Source organism: Sapajus apella, unplaced genomic scaffold (genome assembly GCF_009761245.1).
Source record: "Sapajus apella isolate SASKATOON/1434 unplaced genomic scaffold, GSC_monkey_1.0 scaffold29, whole genome shotgun sequence".
NCBI lineage: Eukaryota > Metazoa > Chordata > Mammalia > Primates > Cebidae > Sapajus > Sapajus apella.
Genome location: NW_022436969.1, coordinates 5,718,047 through 5,738,222, shown reverse-complemented (window position 1 = coordinate 5,738,222; position 20,176 = coordinate 5,718,047). Strand labels below are relative to the sequence as shown.

Genomic DNA, 20,176 nt, shown 5'->3' with positions numbered 1-20,176 from the left:
TCGAGATAAATACTTAAAGGTAATACCTAAAACTGTAAAACTCCTATAAGAAAACACAGGAAGAAAGCTTCCTGACATTGGACTTGGCAATGATTTCTTGGATATGACACCAAGAGTACAGGCAACACCAGCAAAACTAGACAAATAGGACTGCACCCAACTCAAAAACTCCTGTGTAGGAAGGAACAAAGGACACAATCAACAGAGTGAAGAGGCAGCCTGTAGAATGGGAGAAAATATTTGCAAATCATATATCTGATAAGGGGTTAATATCCAGAATATATATTTAAAAATTATACAACAACAGCAAAAACAAAAAATTAGTTAAATAGACAAAAGGTTTGAATAGATATTTTTCTAAAAATAATACACAAATGGCCAAAAATATGTGTTTTAAAATCCTCAACAACAATAATTGTCGGAGAAATGCAAATCAAAATCAGAATGTGTTATTACCTAACACCCAATAGAATGACTGCTATTAAAAAAATAATAATGGTTTGCAAGAATATGGAGAAACTGGAACCCTTTTGTGCTATCAGTCACATTGTAAAATGACACAGCTGCTACAGGAAACAACATGGAAGTTCCTCAAAAGATTAAAAATAGAACAACCATATGATCCAGTCATCTCGTGTCACGGAATATAAGCAAAAGAATTGAAAGCCAGTCTCAAAAAGATATTTGTATGCCTGTGTTCATAGCAGCACTATTTATAACAGGCAAGAGGTGGAAGCAATCCAAATGGCCATTGATGAATGACTAGGTAAATAAAATGTGCGATATACATACAACGGAATATTATTCAGTCTTAAAAAGGAAGAAAATCCTAATACATGATACAACATGAATGAACCTCGAGGACATTATGCTAAGTGAAATAAGCCAGTTACAAAACAGATAAATACTGTATGACCCTATCTTGTGAGTTAACTAAAGCAGTTACATCCAAAGAAACAAAAAGTAGAATCTTGGTTACCAGGAGCTAGGGAGAGAGAAGAAAGGGTAGTTCATGTGAATTACACTTAATACTACGAAACTGTACGCTTAAAAGGGTGAAAGTGGTATGTGTTATGTGCTTTTGAGCCACAATGAAGGATATTTGCCACAGAAATTTAGTTAATATCTTATAACTAAACATGTATGTATGTTGCTTAGATAAATATAATCACTGTAAAAAATATATTACAATACCCTTTACATAAACTTAAGGACCATTTCTACACATAAAGTATGTCTTTTACAGGAATACATGCATATTAGGAAATGAATCAAAGTTATAAAATGGGTGTCCAAGTGAGTGAAAGGATAGGAAGCAGGCTGAAGATAAGGAGCGAGGCGGAGCGGGAGGGAGAAGACACAGAGACAGATGGAGAAGACAGGCCTTGCATATACAGAAGAGAATGATCACTATTTTCTGTGCCTGAAGTACACAGAAAACAAAACGGCCTGGGGAGCATGATCCTGCTTCTTTTCAGTATGTTATGTATATTTGCAAAGAATAATGTCTGGAAGCATAAACATCACAATATTAACTGTGGCTTTCCCTCATGCTTGGAAGTATGGATGATTCTTGTGTATATTTCCTAATTTAACTGTAGTAGATGAGTACTGTTTGTATAATAAAAATAAGCTTTAAAATCTAATACATATATTATAGGTATGTTCACGTATAAGACATATATTAGTGTCTATTATATATATTAATGTTATGTGTATATTACGCATACATTCATCCATCATTTAATGAGGGGAATACATTCTGAGAAATGTGTTATAAGCCAATTTCATTACTGTGTAAACATCATAGAGTGTACTTATAAAACCTTAATGGCATACCCTTCTACACAGCTAGGCTACAGAAGATAGCCTGTTGCTCCTAGGCTACAAACCTATGCAGCATTACTGTGCTGAATACTGAAGGCAATTGTAACAAAATGTAAGTATTTATAGATCTAAACATTAAAAAGGTGTAGTAAAAATATGATATTATAGTCTTATGGGACCACCATCATAATATGCAGTCTGTGAATGACCAGAACATTTTGTAGCACATGACTGTATATGTAATATATCTTAGTCTGTTTTTTGTTGCTATAACTGAATATTACAGACTGGATAAATTGTAAAAAGCAGAGATTTATTCATCTCATGGTTCTGGAGGCCAAGAAGTCCAAGGTTAATAGGCCAGCACCAGCGAGGGCCTTACCGCTGCAGTATCTCACGGCAGAAGAGCAGAAGGACGAATGATGTATGCCCTCATGACTCAATTGCCTTCCAAGGGCTTCACCTGTCAACACCACCACAATGGAAGTCAAGTTTCCAACACATGAACTCTTGGGGGACACATTCAAACCACAGTAGTATACTGAAGGACAATACTGTAAACCAATTACATATAACTATAATTATTTTTTAACAGCTCTGAGATATAATATACCTCATTATACTCATTAAACTTACACATTTGACATATAAAATTCAGTGGTTATTAGTATATTCACAGTGTTGTGTAACCATCACCACAACCTCAATATAGATTTTTATTACCCACAAGGAAACTATGTATCTCTTGGTAGTCACTCATTTCTCCCCAAACACCCAGGCATAGGTAATAACTAATAACTAATCTACTTTTTCCTCTGTAGATTTATCTTTTCTAGACATTTAAAATAAATGGAATCCCACCATACATGGTGTTTTGGGACTGGCTTCTTTCACTTAGTAAAATGTTTTCAAGGGTCATCCATACTGTAGCATGCATCAGTACTTCACTCCTTTTTATTGCTGAATAATATTCTATGGTATTATAACACGATTTATTTGTATAGCTGAATAACATTCTATTATATTGAAATGCCACATTTTGCTTATCCATTCATCACTTACAGACATTTTAGTTGTCTTCTCTTTTGGGCTATGGTGAATAATGCTGCTATGAATATTTAAGTACAAGATATTGTGTGAATGTGTGTTTTGTTTTTCATGGGAATATACCTAGGAGTGGAATTGCTGGGTTATGATAACTCCGTGTTTAACATTTTCAGGAACTGCCAAAATGTTTTCAAACTGTATCATTTTACATTACAACTAGAAGTGTATATGGGTTCCAATTTCTCCACATCCTCACCAGTATGTTATTATCTGCATTTTTTATTGTAATTATACTAGTGGCTATGAAAGGATATCTCGTTGCAGTTTTGCTTTGCATTTCCTTAATGGTTAATGACAGTGGACTTTTTTTATATGAAAATTGGTCATCTGTATGTCTTCTTTGGAGAAATATTTACTCAAACCTTTGCCTTTTTTTTTTTTTTTTTTTTTTTAACAGAGTCTCTCTCTGTCTCCCAGGCTGGAGTGTAGTGGCACAATCATAGCTCACTGTAGCGCTGAACTCCCAGGCTTGAGTTATCCTCCCACCTCAGCCTCCCAAGTTGGGACGACAGGCATGCTCCAGCATGATTAGCTATTTTTTAAAAAATGTGTTTTGTAGAGATGGAGTCTCACTTTGTAACCCAGGCTGGAATCAAACTCCTGGCTTCAAGAAATCCTCCCACCTTGGTCTCCTAAAGTCCTGGGATTACAGGCATGAGCCTCCACGTCTGTCCTCTTTACCCATTTCCATAGTGGGCTATTTGTGTTTTATTCCTAAATTCTAAGAGTACTTTATACATCCTGGGCACATGGTCCTTATAAGATAAATGATTTGTAAATATTTTCTCTCATTCTGTAGTTTTCTTTTTACTCTATTGATGATGTCTTTTGAAATGCAAAAGATTTTTATTATGATGAAATTCAATTTATCTAATTTTTTTTTTGGTCATTTGAGCTTTTGGTATCGTGTCTAAGATGGTTTCACCTAATATGAGGTCACTGTGATTTACACCCATGTTTTCTTCCATGAATTTTATAGTTTAGCTTTTACATTTAGATTTTTGATCCATTTAGAGTTAGTTTTTATATACAGTGCAAGGAAACTACCTAAATTCATTATTTTACATGTAAGTATTAAGATCTCCTAGCATCATTTGTGGAAAAGATCATCCTTGGCAACTTTTTAGGAAATCAGTTAACATTAAATGTGGTCATTTATTTTGGACACACATTTTTATTCTATTGATCTATATGCTTTTCCTTATCACTCTGTCTTGATTACTGCAATGTTGTAGTAAGTTTAGAAAACAGGAAGTGTGAGTCCTCCAACTTTGGTCTTCTTTTACAATATTGTTTTGGCAATTTCAGATTCCTTGAATTCCCATATGAATTTTAGTAATAGTTTGTCAATTTCTGCACACAAAAAAAAGGCAGCTGAGATTTTAACAAGGATTGTGTTGAATCTCTAGATCAATTTAGCAAGTATTGCCATTTAAACAATACTGTCTTCTAATACATGAACATGAGACGTTCTTCTACTTAGATCTTCTTTAATTTCCTTCAGCAATGTTTTGGAGATTTAAAGTACATGTTTTGTACTTTTACATCTGCATATTTTATTCTTTTGTGGTATTGTAAATAAAATTGTTTTCTTAATTTCATTTTTCATTACTAATATACAGAAATACAATTTTTTATACTGATATTATTCAGTTGGTGCAAATGTAATTGCAAAAACTGCAATTACATTTGCACCCACCAAATATTTACTGAAAGTTGGCTGAACTCATTTGTTAGTTCTAATTTTTCTAGTGGATTTCTTAGGATTTTCTATATATGAGACTATGTCATTTGCAAGTAGAGATGATTTTACTTCTTCCTTTCCAATTTGGGTGATTTTGTTTCTTTTTATTATCTAGTTGCCCAGACTAGAATCTCTCCAGTACTATAATAGAAAGGGCAAGAGTGGACGTCCTCATCTTTTTTTCAGATCTTAATGGAAAAGTATTCAGTCTTTCTTTCATCATCAAATACAATGTTACTTATAAGATTTTTCGGAATACTCTTTACAAGATTGAGGAAGTTCCCTTCCATTCCTAGTTTAATATTTTTATCATGAAAGAGTTTCGGATTTTGTTCAATAATTTTCCACATTAAACAAAGTGATCAAGTAATTTTGTCCTTTATCCTATTGATATGGTATAATACATTAAGCAATTGTCAGCTGTTAAACAGATCTTCCTTTCCTAGGATAAATCTCACATGGTCATATTTAGTTTCCTAATCTTTGGCTGAGGTTTTTTTGTGTGTGTCTATATTTAATAAAAATATTAGTTTGGGTTTTTTTTCCATGTGATGTCTTTGGTTTTTGGTATCAGGGTAATATTGGCCTCATAGAATGAGTTGGGAAGTTTTCCTTCCTATTCTATATTTTGAAAACGTTTATAAAGAATTGGTATTAATTCTTCTCTAAATGTTTGATAGAATTCACTAGTAAAGCCATCTGGGCCCAGACTTTTCTTTGTGGGAATATTTTCAATTACTTATTTAACCTCATTACCTTTAGTTTCATCAGATTGTCTATTTTTTCTTGAATTATTTTTGGTAGTTTGTATCATTCTAAGAACATGTACATTTCATTTATCTAATTTGTTAACATACAGTTGGTTGTAGTATTCCCTTATAATCCATTTTATTTCTTTAAGGTTGGTAGTGATATTTCCTATTTCATTTTTGATTTAGTAATTTGAATCTTCTCTCTTTTTTTTGCTCAGTCTAGATAGAGCTTTGTCAATTTTGTTAACCATTTCAAAGAACAAATTTTTTGTTTCATTGCTTCTCTCATTGATTTTTCTATTCTTTATTTATCTCTGCCCTACTTCTTTATTTTCCATCCTTCTGGTTTGGATTTAGTTTGTTCTTCTTTTTCTACTTTCTTAAGATAAAAAGTTACATTACTGATTTGAGATCTTTCTTTTTTTTGTAATATGGGCATTTAAAGTTATAAATTTTCCTCTAAGCACTGCTTCAGCTTCATCTCATAACTTTTGGTATATCATATTTCTATTTATCTCAAAGTAGTTTCTAACTTTCCAATTTTCATTGGTTATTTAGGAGTGTGTTGTTTAATTTGCACATATTTGAGAATTTCCCAAATTTCTTTCTGTTACTAGTTTCTAATTTCATTCCACTGTGTTCAGAAAACATGATTTCATTTCTTTTGTTTTTAGTTTTTATGGCCTAGAATGTGGTATATATATGGAAAAACATTCTGTAAACAATTGAGAAAAATGTGTATTCTGCTGTTGTTGGGAAAAGTGCTCTACAGATGTCTATTAAATATAGCTGGTTTCTGATGTTCAACTATGTTATTTCATTAATGATCTTCTTCATAGTGGTTCTATTATTGTTGAATTGTCCATTTCTTCCTTCAGTAATGTCCATTTTAGCTTGACATACTTTTAAACTCTGTTCTTATGGACACACAGACAGGCTTCTTAGGGACAGACAGACACACACACACACACACACACACACACACACACACACACGTACATATATCTTCCTGATGATCCGGCTCTTTTATCATCATAAATTGCCCATTTAGTATCATTTTTTTGTTTTAAAACATATTTGATATTAGCATAGCTATTCCAGCTTTCTTGTGGTTACTATTTGCATGGTATATATATTCCTCTTTTTTTTTTTTTTTTTTTAACTTCAACAAACTTGTTTTGTGTCTAAAGTGTGATTTCTAAACACAGCATGTAGTTGAATCTTGTTTTATATCCAGTTTCCAATCTCTATTTGTTTCTATTGTCTAATTTATTCAGATTTAGTGTTATTACTGATATGGTTGAATTTACACTGCTATTTTACTTTTTGTTTTCTATAAGTCTCTCTCAAGTCTTTTTTTTTTGAGACCAGAGTTTCGCTCTCATCTCCCAGGCTGGAGTGCAATGGGGCGATCTCGGCTCACTGCAACCTCCGCCTCCCAGGTTCAAGCAATTCTCCTGCCTCTGCCTCACAAGTAGCTGGGATTACAGGCACCTGCCACCACGTGCCCAGCTAATTTTTGTATTTTTAGTAGAGATGGGGTTTCGCCATGTTAGCCAGGCTGGTCTCAAACTCCTGACCTCAGGTGATCCACCCTCCTTGGCCTCCCAAAGTGCTGGGATTACAGGTGTGAGCCACCATGCCCAGCCCTCTCTCAAGTCTTTTTATTCTCCTATTCCTCCTTTACTCCTTTCCTTTATATTAAACAAATACGTCTTGTGTAACAGTTTCAATTATTAGTGACTTTTAAAATACTGTCTTATTTTTATTTTTTGTTCTTCCTCTAGGACTTATCATGTACATTTTAAGTTTTCAGAATCGACTTCAGATTTATACTAACTTAATTTCAGTGAGATATAGAAATGTTATTTCTATATAGTGCTATTTCCTCTTTTTGTACAACTGTTACACATATTTACATATGTTAGAAACCGAAGAATATATTGTTACATTGTTACATTATATAATCTTATATCTTTTAAAGAAGCTGAGCAAATAAATGAGACTAAGTATATATTCTTTATGATATTAACCTTCTTATTTACCATTTCATTTGTTCCCATGATTTCAGATTTTACCATATGGTGTCACTTTACACCAGTACACTTTGTTTAGCTGGGTATGGTGGTGCAGCTCTGCACTCCTAGCTACCAAGAGGCTGAGGAAGGAGGATCACCTAAGCCCTGGAATTCAAAGTTGTAGTGATCTATAATTGTACCATTACGCCTGGGTGACACAGCAAGGCTCTGCCTCAAAAAAAAAAAATTAAGAATAAACAAAATTTAAAGTATCCATTTTGCTCTTTTGTGTACCCATATCCTTTGTGTTATTATTGGCTAATAAATTACATCTTTCTATGCTATAGGTCCAAAAATACAGATCAAGATGGGGGTGTGGGAGAGAGAGAGAGAAGATATTAGTGCTTTTAAATTATTAAATGAAGAAAGGTGAAGTTGAGTATACTCACAGTAATCCAAAGATGACAATGAGTTTAGCAGGATTCTCTGTCTCACTCCTCCAACTCTCTTTTAGTTTCCTAAGAGTCTGCCTCTACTGGTATCTCACTCAGCTGTTTGGCTACAGGAATTGACAATTGATTGCTTTATTGTTCTCAGCAATGTTCTGGGCCATTAATTGCTCCACAGTCTAATCCAATTAAATTTGAACCCCTTTGCAAAGACAGTCTTTGAGGCCTGTTTCAATCTCAGGAAAGGCTTTTGTTAGCTGTCTCTTTCCCTAATTATTTCTGTTCTGTGGTTTAACTTATTGCTATCATGAAGCTACCAGCCTCTTCATAATTGCTTACTACCAAAATCTCCATTGCTTTTGATAGCAGCCTTAGACTTCAGCTTTACCACATTCCCTTAGGGAGAGCTACGGAGCTATTCTTACAGCCTGTCTTTCCCGCTAGGAAAAACCTCTGTCCCACTGCTCTGGAGCTGAGGGAAGGAAAAAGGGCATGCCTCTGTTGGGAGTGACATCTCTGCTTTATGTGTGGGGCATTGGGAGGAGGTGGTAGCCCTGATCTTTGTCTTCTCTCCTGGCATGGAAACAGGACTATAAAAGTGAGTTCAGGTCAAAGCCACTGAGCCCAATATTTTTGGCCTGTCTATAATAGAGCTTCTGCAACATGGAGCTAGTGGGTGGGGAATAAGAAACTCTAGCAGCTTGCTTCTCCAGGAAGAAATGGTAGCCCTAGACTGGAGCTTGGGGGAGTAGAAGCTCTTTGTTCTAACCCACACCTGCCTAAAGCAGAGCGTCCATCACACTGAGATGGGGTTTGTTGTAAGGAGGGGTTGGAATTCTGCTTAAATGTCACAGACTCTTACTGTTCTTATAGAAACTTAATAAATTGTATTTTTTTTTTTTGTTTTTTGAGATGGAGTCTTGCTCTGTCCTCCATGTTGGAGTGCAATGCACAGTCTCAGTTCACTGCAACCTCCACCTTCTGGGTTCAAGCAATTCTCCTGCCTCAGCCTCCTGAGTAACTAGGACTACAGGCACCCACCACCACACCGGCTAATTTTTGTATTTTCAGTAGAGATGGGGTTTTGCCATGTTGGCTAGGCTGGTCTAGAACTCCTGGCCTCAGGTGATCCGCCTGTCTCAGCCTCCCAAAGTGACTTAGTACATTGTCTTAAATAAATGTTTCTGCCGGGCGCGGTGGCTCACGCCTGTAATCCCAGCACTTTGGGAGGCCGAGGCGGGTGGATCACGAGGTCAAGAGATCGAGACCATCCTGGTCAACATGGTGAAACCCCGTCTCTACTAAAACTACAAAAAATTAGCTGGGCATGGTGGCATGTGCCTGTAATCCCAGCTACTTAGGAGGCTGAGGCAGGAGAATTGCCTGAACCTAGGAGGCGGAGGTTGCGGTGAGCCGAGATAGTGCCATTGCACTCCAGCCTGGGTAACAAGAGTGAAACTCTGTCTCAAAAAAAAAAAAAAAAAAAAAAAAGTTTCTTCATCTGCTGTATGCCCTTAGAACAATTTCCAGAAGCCTTAAATGATGTTTTCAAAATGTTCACCAGTTAGAATTGGTTAGCTGAGGCTGGGTGCAGTGACTCATGCCTGTAATCCCAACATTGTGGGAGGCCGAGGCAGGTGGATTACCTAAGGTCGGGAGTTTGAGATCAGGCTGACCAACATGGAGAAACCCCCATCTCTACAAAAATACAAAATTAGCCAGGTGTGGTGGCGTATGCCTGTAATCCCAGCTACTCAGGAGGCTGAGGCGGGAGAATTGCTTGAACCAGGAGGCAGAGATTGTGGTGAGCCGAGATCGCGCCATTGCACTCCCGCCTGGGCAACAAGAGCAAAACGCCATCTCAAAAAAAAAAAAAAAGAATTGGGTAGCTGAGGAGAGGATCAGTGGAGCTCCTCTTACCACTATTCTAGAAGTATTCCTTCTATATTTAAAAAATATATAAAATTAATAAAATTTGCCTAAGGCTAGGAGCCAGGAAACCAGAAGACTCAAAGAGGAACCTAAGGTTGAAATCCACCAAGACTGGCTTGCGGGGCAGTGAAGACTGTGCACTCTGCTTGCCAAGCCGTGTGCCCATGTAGCTGTGTTAATCTAGAAGAAATAGCACATTTTTCTAATGTGAGCAGGAAGAGGGGCACCGCTTTCTAATTCACACAAAGGCACCAATGTAGTTGCACAGCCCCAGAAGCCATAGAGACTCCAGTTGATGGGTTATGTAGGATGAGTCAACCATCCAGAGCGGTGATTCCCAATTTTGGCTGCTCATTAGGATCACTTGGGGAGCTGTTGAAAAATACCAGTGTGAGGGTCCCTCCTAGACCAATTAAATCACACTCTCTTGGGATGGAGCCCAGCCATCAGTATTTTTAATGGCTCCTCAGAGGATGCTAATGTACAGTCAGGATTGAGAACCACTGATCTAGAGCTGGGAGCCAGGGGAATGCGATTCTTTGAACCTAAATACCTCAAGAGGATATAAGCTGACAGTGGAGCTCCCATGCTGGCAGCTGTAAAATGCTGTAAAAGTAAATAGTGACTAAAATTGGCAGAGCAAAGTAAGTCAAATTTACAGTAAGTAGTTTCTTTCCTGAAAGAAATTGCTCAAGTTGTCCCCAAGTAATAAGAAAAACAGACAATGACACTGTAAACATGGTTTCCACATATGCCCACTGCCGATCCTCATTGATATGGCTCACCCAAGCCTGGTCAATTATGTCTCCTTGTGTGACAATGATGCTATGGTGGCAGGCCCCGCCCACTCATCTGGCCACTCTCTACTCCATGCTATTCTTGGCTTAGAGAGATAGAGGCTGTCTTTACAGGGGCATTAATTCCCAAAAGCCAGAGAATATAACGCCTTCATCCCAGGGACAGGCCTTTAACAAGTGGACTCTACTTAGTTCCTAGAATGTTCTGCCCAAAAAGTACTCTATTGCATAGAAAGAAATCATTACACCAAAAAAAAAAATGGTGATGAGAGAATTTGTAAAATGTTATGGAACTTCTCTCCGTCATTTGCCGACCCCTTTCTTGTCTTGGATGCTCAGGCTTGTAGGAAGTCCTCTGCGTGCTCCATAAATGCCGTTTTGTTCCCTTCTTTCCTTCTTCCAGAAACCTCCTTACTCACTCAAAAGCACCATAGCTCGGTAAAATTTAAACATTTGGTAGAGATCTTCTAAACAAGGGAAAGCATACACATGGCTTATATGACCCACTTCCTCATCCTTTACTGCCTACAAATATCTATGATTGATTCACGGTGCTCTTTCCTGGGAACCCACCTCCAGGCAGCCTCTCTAGAGGTGAAACATAAGTAGGAACTTCTTTCCCACCTCTGAATCAAACCAAAAATAACTTGGTACAGTGAAATGAGTTTGACCAAGAATCAGACTTAGATTGAAAATTTAGCGTAGCTACTTCCAACTGTTGACTTTAATAAGTTACTCCATCTCTCTGAGTCATATCAGCTCAATGGGAGAACTAATGCTTACCTGTGTTATTGGATTAAATAATCACAGTGGTCCACCTCACAGCGTATCAGCTACTCATACTTCTCTTGCTCCAATAGGGGAGGAAAACAAAACTCTTCCTCTACACTCCTAGGTTCTCTGACTGGGGACCTGAAAATTAAATGGGCAAAAGACAGACAAACAAGAGGAAAACAAATAGAGTATTAACATGTGCAATGCATAGACATGTGGGAGAAACTCAAGATGAGTAATTCAAAGGAATGGATAGAACTTGGAGCTTGTATTTTCAAAAAGAACAGTAAATTTGTAGAGAAGTGACAAGATGAAGGATAATGGGTTTAGGCTTTTTAGGGGCAGCAAGCTGTGGGAAGGTACATATATGGGGAAAATAAGGGTTATTTCAGTAAGTTTCGTTATGTGAATTCTTGTAAGTGCTGTCCCAGGGCTGATAAGTCTAGAGTTACCTCCAGTGCCTACTAAGAATCTAAGCCTGCAAAATGGGAGGAAGGGAGAGAGCTTTATTCATTCAGTCATTCATTCACTTATTTTTGGCATCTGCTGTTACTCAGTTGTCTTCAGTTCAAAATAATGTTCGTGTCAAAGTGGCATATTTTAGGATAACATATTCTGATCCCCTAGGCTCCCCATCCCAATGTACACACACACACACAAACACACACACACACACACACACACACACCCCTTCACAAGAGAGGAAAACGAATAAGACCTCAGTGATAAAATGACTTGCTAGCTAGTGACGCCTTAGTCAGTGGCAAAATTACTAGTACTCAATCAACAGACCTGATTAATGAATAATAACAACCTCAACTCAGGACAAATGGCTTTTAAGTGTTACCTAATGTATTAGTCCATTCTCACACTGCTATAAGGACAGACCCGAGACTGGGTCATTTATAAAGGAAAGAGGTTTAATGACTCGCAGTTCAACAGGGCTGGGGAGGCCTCCAGAAATTCAAAATCATGGCAGAAGAGGAAGCAAATTCATCCTTCTTGACATGGTGACAGGAAGGAGAAGTGCAGAGTGAAGTGGGAGAAAAGCCCCTTATAAATCAGATCTCAAGATAACTCACTCACTATCAGCATGGAGGTAAGTGCCCCCATGATTCAATTACTCCCACGGGATCCCTCCCACGACATGTGGGGATTATGGGAACTACAATTCCAGATGAGATTTGGGTAGGGACACAGCTAAACCATATCACCTAGACTGATCTAATGAAAAATATACTCTGCCAAAATTTTCATATCATTTTAAATGTCTTGGCATATCCCATACAACTTCCCATTCAGAGAAACACTAGCAGCCATCGCACAGGAAGAGTCTGGACATGTGGACTTCACTTGTGCAATACAAAAAAAAACGCATTAGATTCTTGGCCCTGGTGATGAAGCTTCTGGGTAGGAAGGTGGTGTTCCTTTAAGCAATTTAAAAAAGACATTTCTTTCAGTGGCTTTGGCCAGGGCGTCTCTCTTAGCTCTCAGAATGCCTGGCCCATACAGAAGGGCCTCAGGAATTCTAAAGTCATTGGGAGACTGTGCAGATCTGATAACAGTCTTCCCGCCCTCATCCCCTGCCTCACCCTCTGCATTTTTCCATCTCCCAAGCTCTCTTGTTTTCTGCACTTGTAAAAATTTCTTTGTATTTATTCTAGCAGTAGCCTGCCACGCAATAAAAGAATGAGGGAATCTCATTAAAATTATATCAGAAAGAAAAGAATGGAGTAGAGCTTGAAATTCCTGCAATCTACACACAATAACCTAATCAACTAGAACGCGAAGGTTAAATGCAGTCCACCCTATGGTGAACCTAGAAGACTGAGCCACTTCCTGGGGAACTGCTACCTTCAGCATACCTAGTGGTAGCCATATTAAAATGCAGGCATGAAAAGCCCTTACATTTTACAGCACTTTTAACCTTCCTACTTACTTGCACAATTATTTATTTTACTGAATTCTGTAAAAAGGCCCAGCAAGGAGAGAAAAGTTATTACTATTACCCCATTTTGAGAGGAAAGGCAAAAGAGGCAGTGAGGTTTCTCTAAGGTTACCTCGCTAGTGGTGGGGTAAACCCAAGCCAAGAGACCACTCTTGTTTCTTCCCACATACCCACATCTTCTCTTAATTAAAATGAACCCAGGCTGAAACATAGTCAGATGACTGACAATTGTACGATCATCTTTCTCTCCCTTGGCTTGTAGTTTGAATTTGATTGACATGAGCCTAAGTAAAGAGGAGAACACAATATTTGCTTAGAACTAAAAGTGATATCCTGTAAATCTGCCCTAGCCTGGAACTGAAACGGACCCAATAATCCCATAGATAGCTTTTTGGAAAAACATACAAATTGACCCTGCTGGTCTTAAAGCTTGAAACTTACATTTGTTTTATCTGAGTTTCTTCCTCAGGAAAGGACCTTCAAGCCTCTCAAAAAAAAGCGTCAAAGACCTGAAACTCACCAGATCACTGCATCCAAACAATGAGATGCTGGACCCCTCCTTCATCATGATGGCTTCCTTGCACCTGGTAGCTGCTGTTTTCTTACACATTGTTTCCTTTCTTCCCTCCTGTATAAAACCCTACCTTTAGTAGGTCAAGGAAAGGATTTGAGACTGATCTCCCATTTCCTCAGCTGCAGCACCGAATGAAAGCCTTCCTCCTTGACAATACTCATCATCTCAGTTACTGATTTTCTGGGTGGTGAACAGCAGGACCTTGACTGAAGCCCTGGTGTTTCAGTAACAGAACTACAGGAGTGTCAGGAGGCTCGGAAGTCCATATGGACAGCAACACTGACTGTCTGGAAGCAGCATAAACACCCTGCTAAACATGTACCTATTCCATACATACACATGTCCTCTATGTACAGAACAATATGTCCTGACATAACTATGTTAAGTCATAGTAGTTACAGTCAGGACATATTTTCTCAATTGAAAGATATTAAAAGTTGAATATGTTGGGGGCAGTGGGGAGATTGGTGAATTTTTTTAGCATTGAAAAAGGGCCCGCAGAAGGTGAAAATCACTTCAGAGTCTTGGCTGACCTCCACTCAAAATTCACCATTCCTGACTTCCATTTCTTCAGGGGCCTGATCTCTGCTTTAAAATGATGGTAAGCTAATATGATAATATAATATGTATTAATAATTTAATGCTTACCCTTCCTAGGTAATATATGTGCATTTTAGAATGAGCTGTTTTAGACAACACACTTCAATCCAAAGCAAACTTTCTAACCCACGTTTCTCTAGCAATGACCTCTCACCTGAGTGCCAGACCTGTATATTCTCAGCTTACTAAATAACTCCATTTGAACCTCCCGGAAGAATTGAAAGGCAATGCCTCCAAAATTGATCTCCACTTCTATTCTTCATCTCAGTCAGTGACACCACCTATCATCCACTTATCAAAGCCAGAGACCTGGGAGTTAATCTAGGTTCTTTACGACCCCACCCCAGCCAAGAGCGGGGCCGGTCTTAACACAGCATTTCCCAAATGGTGTTTTACGAGCATCGTGTCAATAGGCAAAATACTTTCCCTGGTCAAACAAGTTTGGAAAACACTGGATAGACAAAGTTTCTATAGGACTTGGAGTTTCTAATATGTTGCCCTGAATTATGAATGTCCAAAAAGGAAAATATATCATCTAATGTTCCAAACTCATTCGCGCCCAGGGCACTCTTATTTTCTTTGCAGAGTATCTTATAGGATCTATGTATTAGAGAACATACTTTGAGAAACGCCATGATCAGATATTTTTGAACCGTGTTTCATTATCACGCGTTGTCTCATGCGATTTCTGTGTTGTAGATAAGTGGTGTAACAGTGTACATATAAGAAGCTGAAAGGCTCAGGCATTACCTGACTTGAAAGCCAGAAATGTGAACGAAAATATTTCCTTACAAATATTTATTGAGAAATCCCAGTCAAAATATCACTGGTATTTTGGGGGCACTTCATGAAGTGTGTTTATGCTTAAAAGTAGGACAAAGTCCAAAAGAATCCTAAACAAATGGCTGGCAGGAGTGATGGCTGGGATGTGCTGTTAAGGGTGGAGTTTTTGGGGGGTGGTTCTAGACTTACTCTCCACTGGCTTGTATTGTTTGAATTTGTTATAGCAAGCTTACGTTTATAATTTGTTTTCTTAAAATGTCAATACAGAAAAAAAAACAATAAACAAATCAAACGCCTGGCTATAGTACTGTTTTAAAAATCCATCTGAAAGAACAAAAATGCAAGAAGAGCCGGACATTCTTGGAAAAGTAGGCAGTGTAAGAACTTGTGCTACCAATTATTACAACGTCATTTTCTTTTTCCAAGATGGATTCTCGTTCCATCGCCCAGGCTGGAGTACAATGGCTTAATCTCGGCTCACTGCAAGCTCCGCCTCCCAGGTTCAAGCAATTCTCCTGCCTCAGCCTCCTGAGTAGCTGGGATTACAGGCACCTGCCACCAAGCCCAGCTAATTTTGTATTTTCAGTAAAGACAGGGTTTCGCTATGTTGGCCAGGCTGGTCTCGAATTCCTGACCTCAGGTAATCCACCCACCTCAGCGTCCCAAAGTGCTAGGATTACAGGCATGAGCCACCATGCCCCACCAAGCTGGAGTCATTCTTAAAGTGAGATAATGGCATGGGTATATAGACCGAGGGATGAGTTAATCCAATAGAAAATCCACAAATAGAGGCAAGGAGATATTGGCACCACACTCTAACCAACTGAGCTAACAGGCCATCGTGTGAGGCAAGCGGACATAAAAATTTAGTAGATGATTAATGTGGCATTTTAAAGCAGTGATGAAAGGTAAACTCAACAAATTTTACTAAAACAATAGGGTAGCTATGTCCCAAATAAACAAGCTTGAATTCCTAACTTATTCGTTATATTAAAATAAATTCCACACAGATCAAAGACTTAAAAATCATTATGAAGCCTTGAAAATAATAAAAGTAAACATAGGTAACTATTTTTATAATCCCAATTTTGAAGGAAGCCTCTTAAAACAGATACAGAAGCCAGAAATGATCAAATCAAAGACCGTACCTTGTATAACACAAAAATTCTCTAAAACAAAAAAGGTAACTGCAAGGTGATTTACAAATGACATATAGAAGAAAATGTTTGCAACATAAATGACAAATAGTTAGCATATTAATGTATTAATATAAAGCCCCCTGATAAATCACTAGGGAAAAGAGGACTGCTAGTAAACCACAAAAAATTATAAGCCCAAATTTCCTTAATTTAGCCTCAATTAAAATTAAAGTTAAAATCAGAGGTCATAAGTTTTTGTTTGTTTTTTTTTTTTTAAGAACTGGCGTCTTGCTACATTACTGAGGCTAGTCTTCAACTCCTGGGCTCAAGCAATCCTCCTGCCTCAACTTCCCAGGTAGCTGAGAGTACACACGACTGGGCCTAGCTACAAGTTTTGAACAGCAGGAATATAAATAAAATATTGAGAAAAACCACCAAGGAAATCTTTCACGTTTTATCGACAAAGATGAGGAAGAAATCTCAAAATATTTTAAAACTCAGTTACCTCAAAGAAACCAAGAATATAAATACTACCCAGGTTGGAGTGATGGTTCTTTCTTATAATCTTTACACTTAATTGGTATTTTATCACCATGACATTGAGCCCTGGATAGCTTATTTGCCAGAAGCTTGCTAGTGAGGTTCTGCTTTATAAATACTATTTTATTGGTACATAATCTTTAACACTGAGATTCATAAGTATGCTTGTCTGGTATGGCCAGTGTTTATTCATTATTTAGCAGATGAAAATGAATTTTAATTAATTCAACAAGATAATATTTACCCCACTGATTTTTACTTTACCGATATTATTTTAAATAATTCAACTAGGAAAAAAGGAAGAAAGGAAGGGAGGAAGAGAGGGGACAGAGACAGAAAGTGTGTTTCAGTTTCCTTGGAGTTGGACTCTTTTTCTCCTTGCATAAATTGCAATGCAAGTAAAAAAACAAATAGTAAGTATTGTCAAAACAATGCAGAATTTCAACTTTTTCCTCAACTTGCTTCAACATGGAAAATAACAAAGAACACTGTATCAGTCAGGATTGCTTTTGGCTACAAGCTACAGAAATCATAACATTATCTAAGCAATAAATGCATTTAATTACTTCAAATGACAAGAAGTCTGATAGGAAGTTCTAGGAATTGATTCAGTCTCTCACAGATGTCAACTTGCTGAGTCAACATCTCCATGATTCTCTTGCAAAATTCACCTCTTAAAAAAAAACAAAGCAGTAGGGAAGTTTCTCCAGGTGGGAAGTCCCCAGACCCCCAAAAGCTGACTCATATGTCCCTTTCGTCCCCAGTGTACATATCACTGGCAGCACCTGTCAGACTGTACTGTGATTTTTCAGTTTTCCTGTCACTCAGCAACAGTGACGGGACTCCCATCTGATTTCTAGCACCAAACAAGTGCCTGGTATACGAGGAGGCCCTTAATAATGGCTCTTTCGATGTCGAATAATGGTAAGCAAGCGGAAAGAGTTAGAGGAGTCCAGGCACTTTGCAGCATCCTTTTGGTCCTGCTCAGAACCTTGCAACTAAGTGGTAGAAAACAAAGGGGAACAAAACAGTAAGGAAATTCCGAAACACCGTAAGACCAGGAAGAATGCACAGAGACACAGGCATTGCCAGACTGGGCCCAATTCAAATCTTGAAAACTTGAACCCAAAGATGCTCAGGCTGCCAGCAGAGGTCTGACCAGACAAAACTGAATGTTTTGCCAAGGTAAGCCTCAGTGGACTTCCCATCAGGGTCTGGCTTCCCTTTGACATGTGCCCTCCCCAAATAAATTGGACTTTCTTTTTCTGTTTTTTGTTTTGTTTTGTTTTGTTTGTTTTCTTTGAGACAGAGTCTTGCTCCATCGCCAGGCGCCAGGCTGGAGTGCAATGGTGCAATCTCGGCTCACTGCAATCTCTCTCTCCCAGGTTCAAGCAATTCTCCTGCCTCAGCCTCCTGAGTGGCTGGGACTACAGGTGCAAGCCACCACGCCCAGCTAATTTTTGTATTTTTAGTAGAGATGGGGTTTCACTATGTTGGCCAGGATGGTCTCGATCTCTTGACCTCGTGATCCGCCCGCCTCAGCCTCCCAAAGTGCTGGGATTACAGGTGTAAGCCACCGTGCACGGCCTGGATTTTCTTTTTTTTTACTCTCCTTCTCTAAAACCAGTCCATGAGGATCCTTTACTGACCTCTTGACGGAAATTCTCCCCCTCTTCATCTTTGTCACTCAGGGGTATGCCTCCATCCTAAAGACCTTGCTCATGATAGCTGTAGCCCAGATTTCTGCTTTGGAAGCACAAAAACCAGAGACCAGAGTCCAAGGCAGGTGGAGATGGACTTCCAGAATGAGAAATACGGAGAGAGAAACAAACATCAATGCAAACTTATCTTCTACCACATTTGTTATTCTGGTAGATCTGTGCATTCCTGCAAAAGAAACTTATCTTTCTCTACATGTTCCCAGCAAACTGGGTCTCTGCCCCAAATTCAGTTTTTTGGAACAGTAGCTCTCTAGCAAAATATTCCATGGTACTGTGGGTACTAGTTTCTCCAGGCTCAAGTAGGGAAGCCCTTTTGCAGAGTGAGTTTCTTGCCTCACTTACCTGGGGATGGCTCATCTAGGAGTCCCTCAGCTTCTCCTTTTTGCATTCACTGCCCCAGAGGGAGTCTGGCAACAGGCTAAAGTGAATTTTGCGCAAAGATAAAATGGTCTCCTTGTCAGTGTCTGGCTTCAAGATGGTAGCCATGTGGATAGTGAGCTCCCTTGTTCAGACCTCCAGTCTGCTCTCTTCCTCCTCAGCGGAGGCTGGGCAGGCACCTTACACAGGAGGTGGAGAATTCTCACCTCATCTTCCATTCTCAGGAATCAAGAGACCACATGCTATGATCTGCCTCTCCTTTCCCAAGACCACCTCGATTCTACCTTAGTTTGGTCATTGCCAGCTGTGGTGTTCTAGAGTTTGCCATGAAAAGTTCACTTTTTTTTTCCTACAAAAAAAGCAAAAGGAAGAAAATCTTTGTTTCCCGAAACTTGCAACTCTCTTCAAAACATTGTCCTGAGCCCGGGCAGCGTTCCGCAGACTCCCGCTTCCACGTCTGTCTCGCCTGCTCCAAGGCCCAGTCCCCCATCCTCAGCAAGTGATCCAGGCCACTGAGGGCCTGTTTGAGGGTCAGGCCAGCTGGGACAGGGGAGATTCCACCTGCCCATCCGAAATGTCTGAGGAGAGCGAAGGAGCAAAGGACGTCTCATCCCAAAATGTGCTGAATTGGTATACTGATTATTTCAAGTTGCAAACGTTGGAGAAATTGTAGTTTCAGAAAGGGCTTGCTGACCTGTCTCTTCCTACAGGCATAAGCCATAAGGATTCCTCTGGGAGGCCAGGCACAGTGGCTCACACCTGTAATCCCGGCACTTTCAGAGGTCAAGGCAGGCAGATCACTTGAGGCCAGGAGTTTGAGACCAGCCTGGCCAATATGGCAAAACCTCATCTCTCCTAAAAATACAAAAAAAATTTTTTTTTAACTGGGCATGGTGACACGTTCCTATAGACTCAGCTACTAAGAATTGCTTGAACCCAGGAGGTGGAGATTGCAGTAAGCCAAGATCACGCCACTGCACTCCAGCATGAACAGAATAAGACACAGTCTCAAAAAAAAAAAAAGAAAGAAAAAGAAATCCTGGATCCAGCCCCACCCATGACAGGTACACTCTTTATTTTCATTCATTAGCTA

General features: G+C 38.9%; 1 long non-coding RNA gene across 1 annotated transcript in view; it reads right to left on the bottom strand.

Moving 5' to 3' along the window:
* Positions 1 to 20,176, bottom strand: part of LOC116561399 — a 307,518-nt gene that overhangs the window by 264,428 nt on the left and 22,914 nt on the right. The window contains exons 3-5 of the long non-coding RNA XR_004273413.1: positions 19,290 to 19,432; positions 18,630 to 18,727; positions 11,410 to 11,538 (exon numbers count right to left, since the gene is read on the bottom strand). This is a non-coding gene — a long non-coding RNA (uncharacterized LOC116561399). The remainder of the gene's footprint in view (positions 1 to 11,409; positions 11,539 to 18,629; positions 18,728 to 19,289; positions 19,433 to 20,176) is intronic.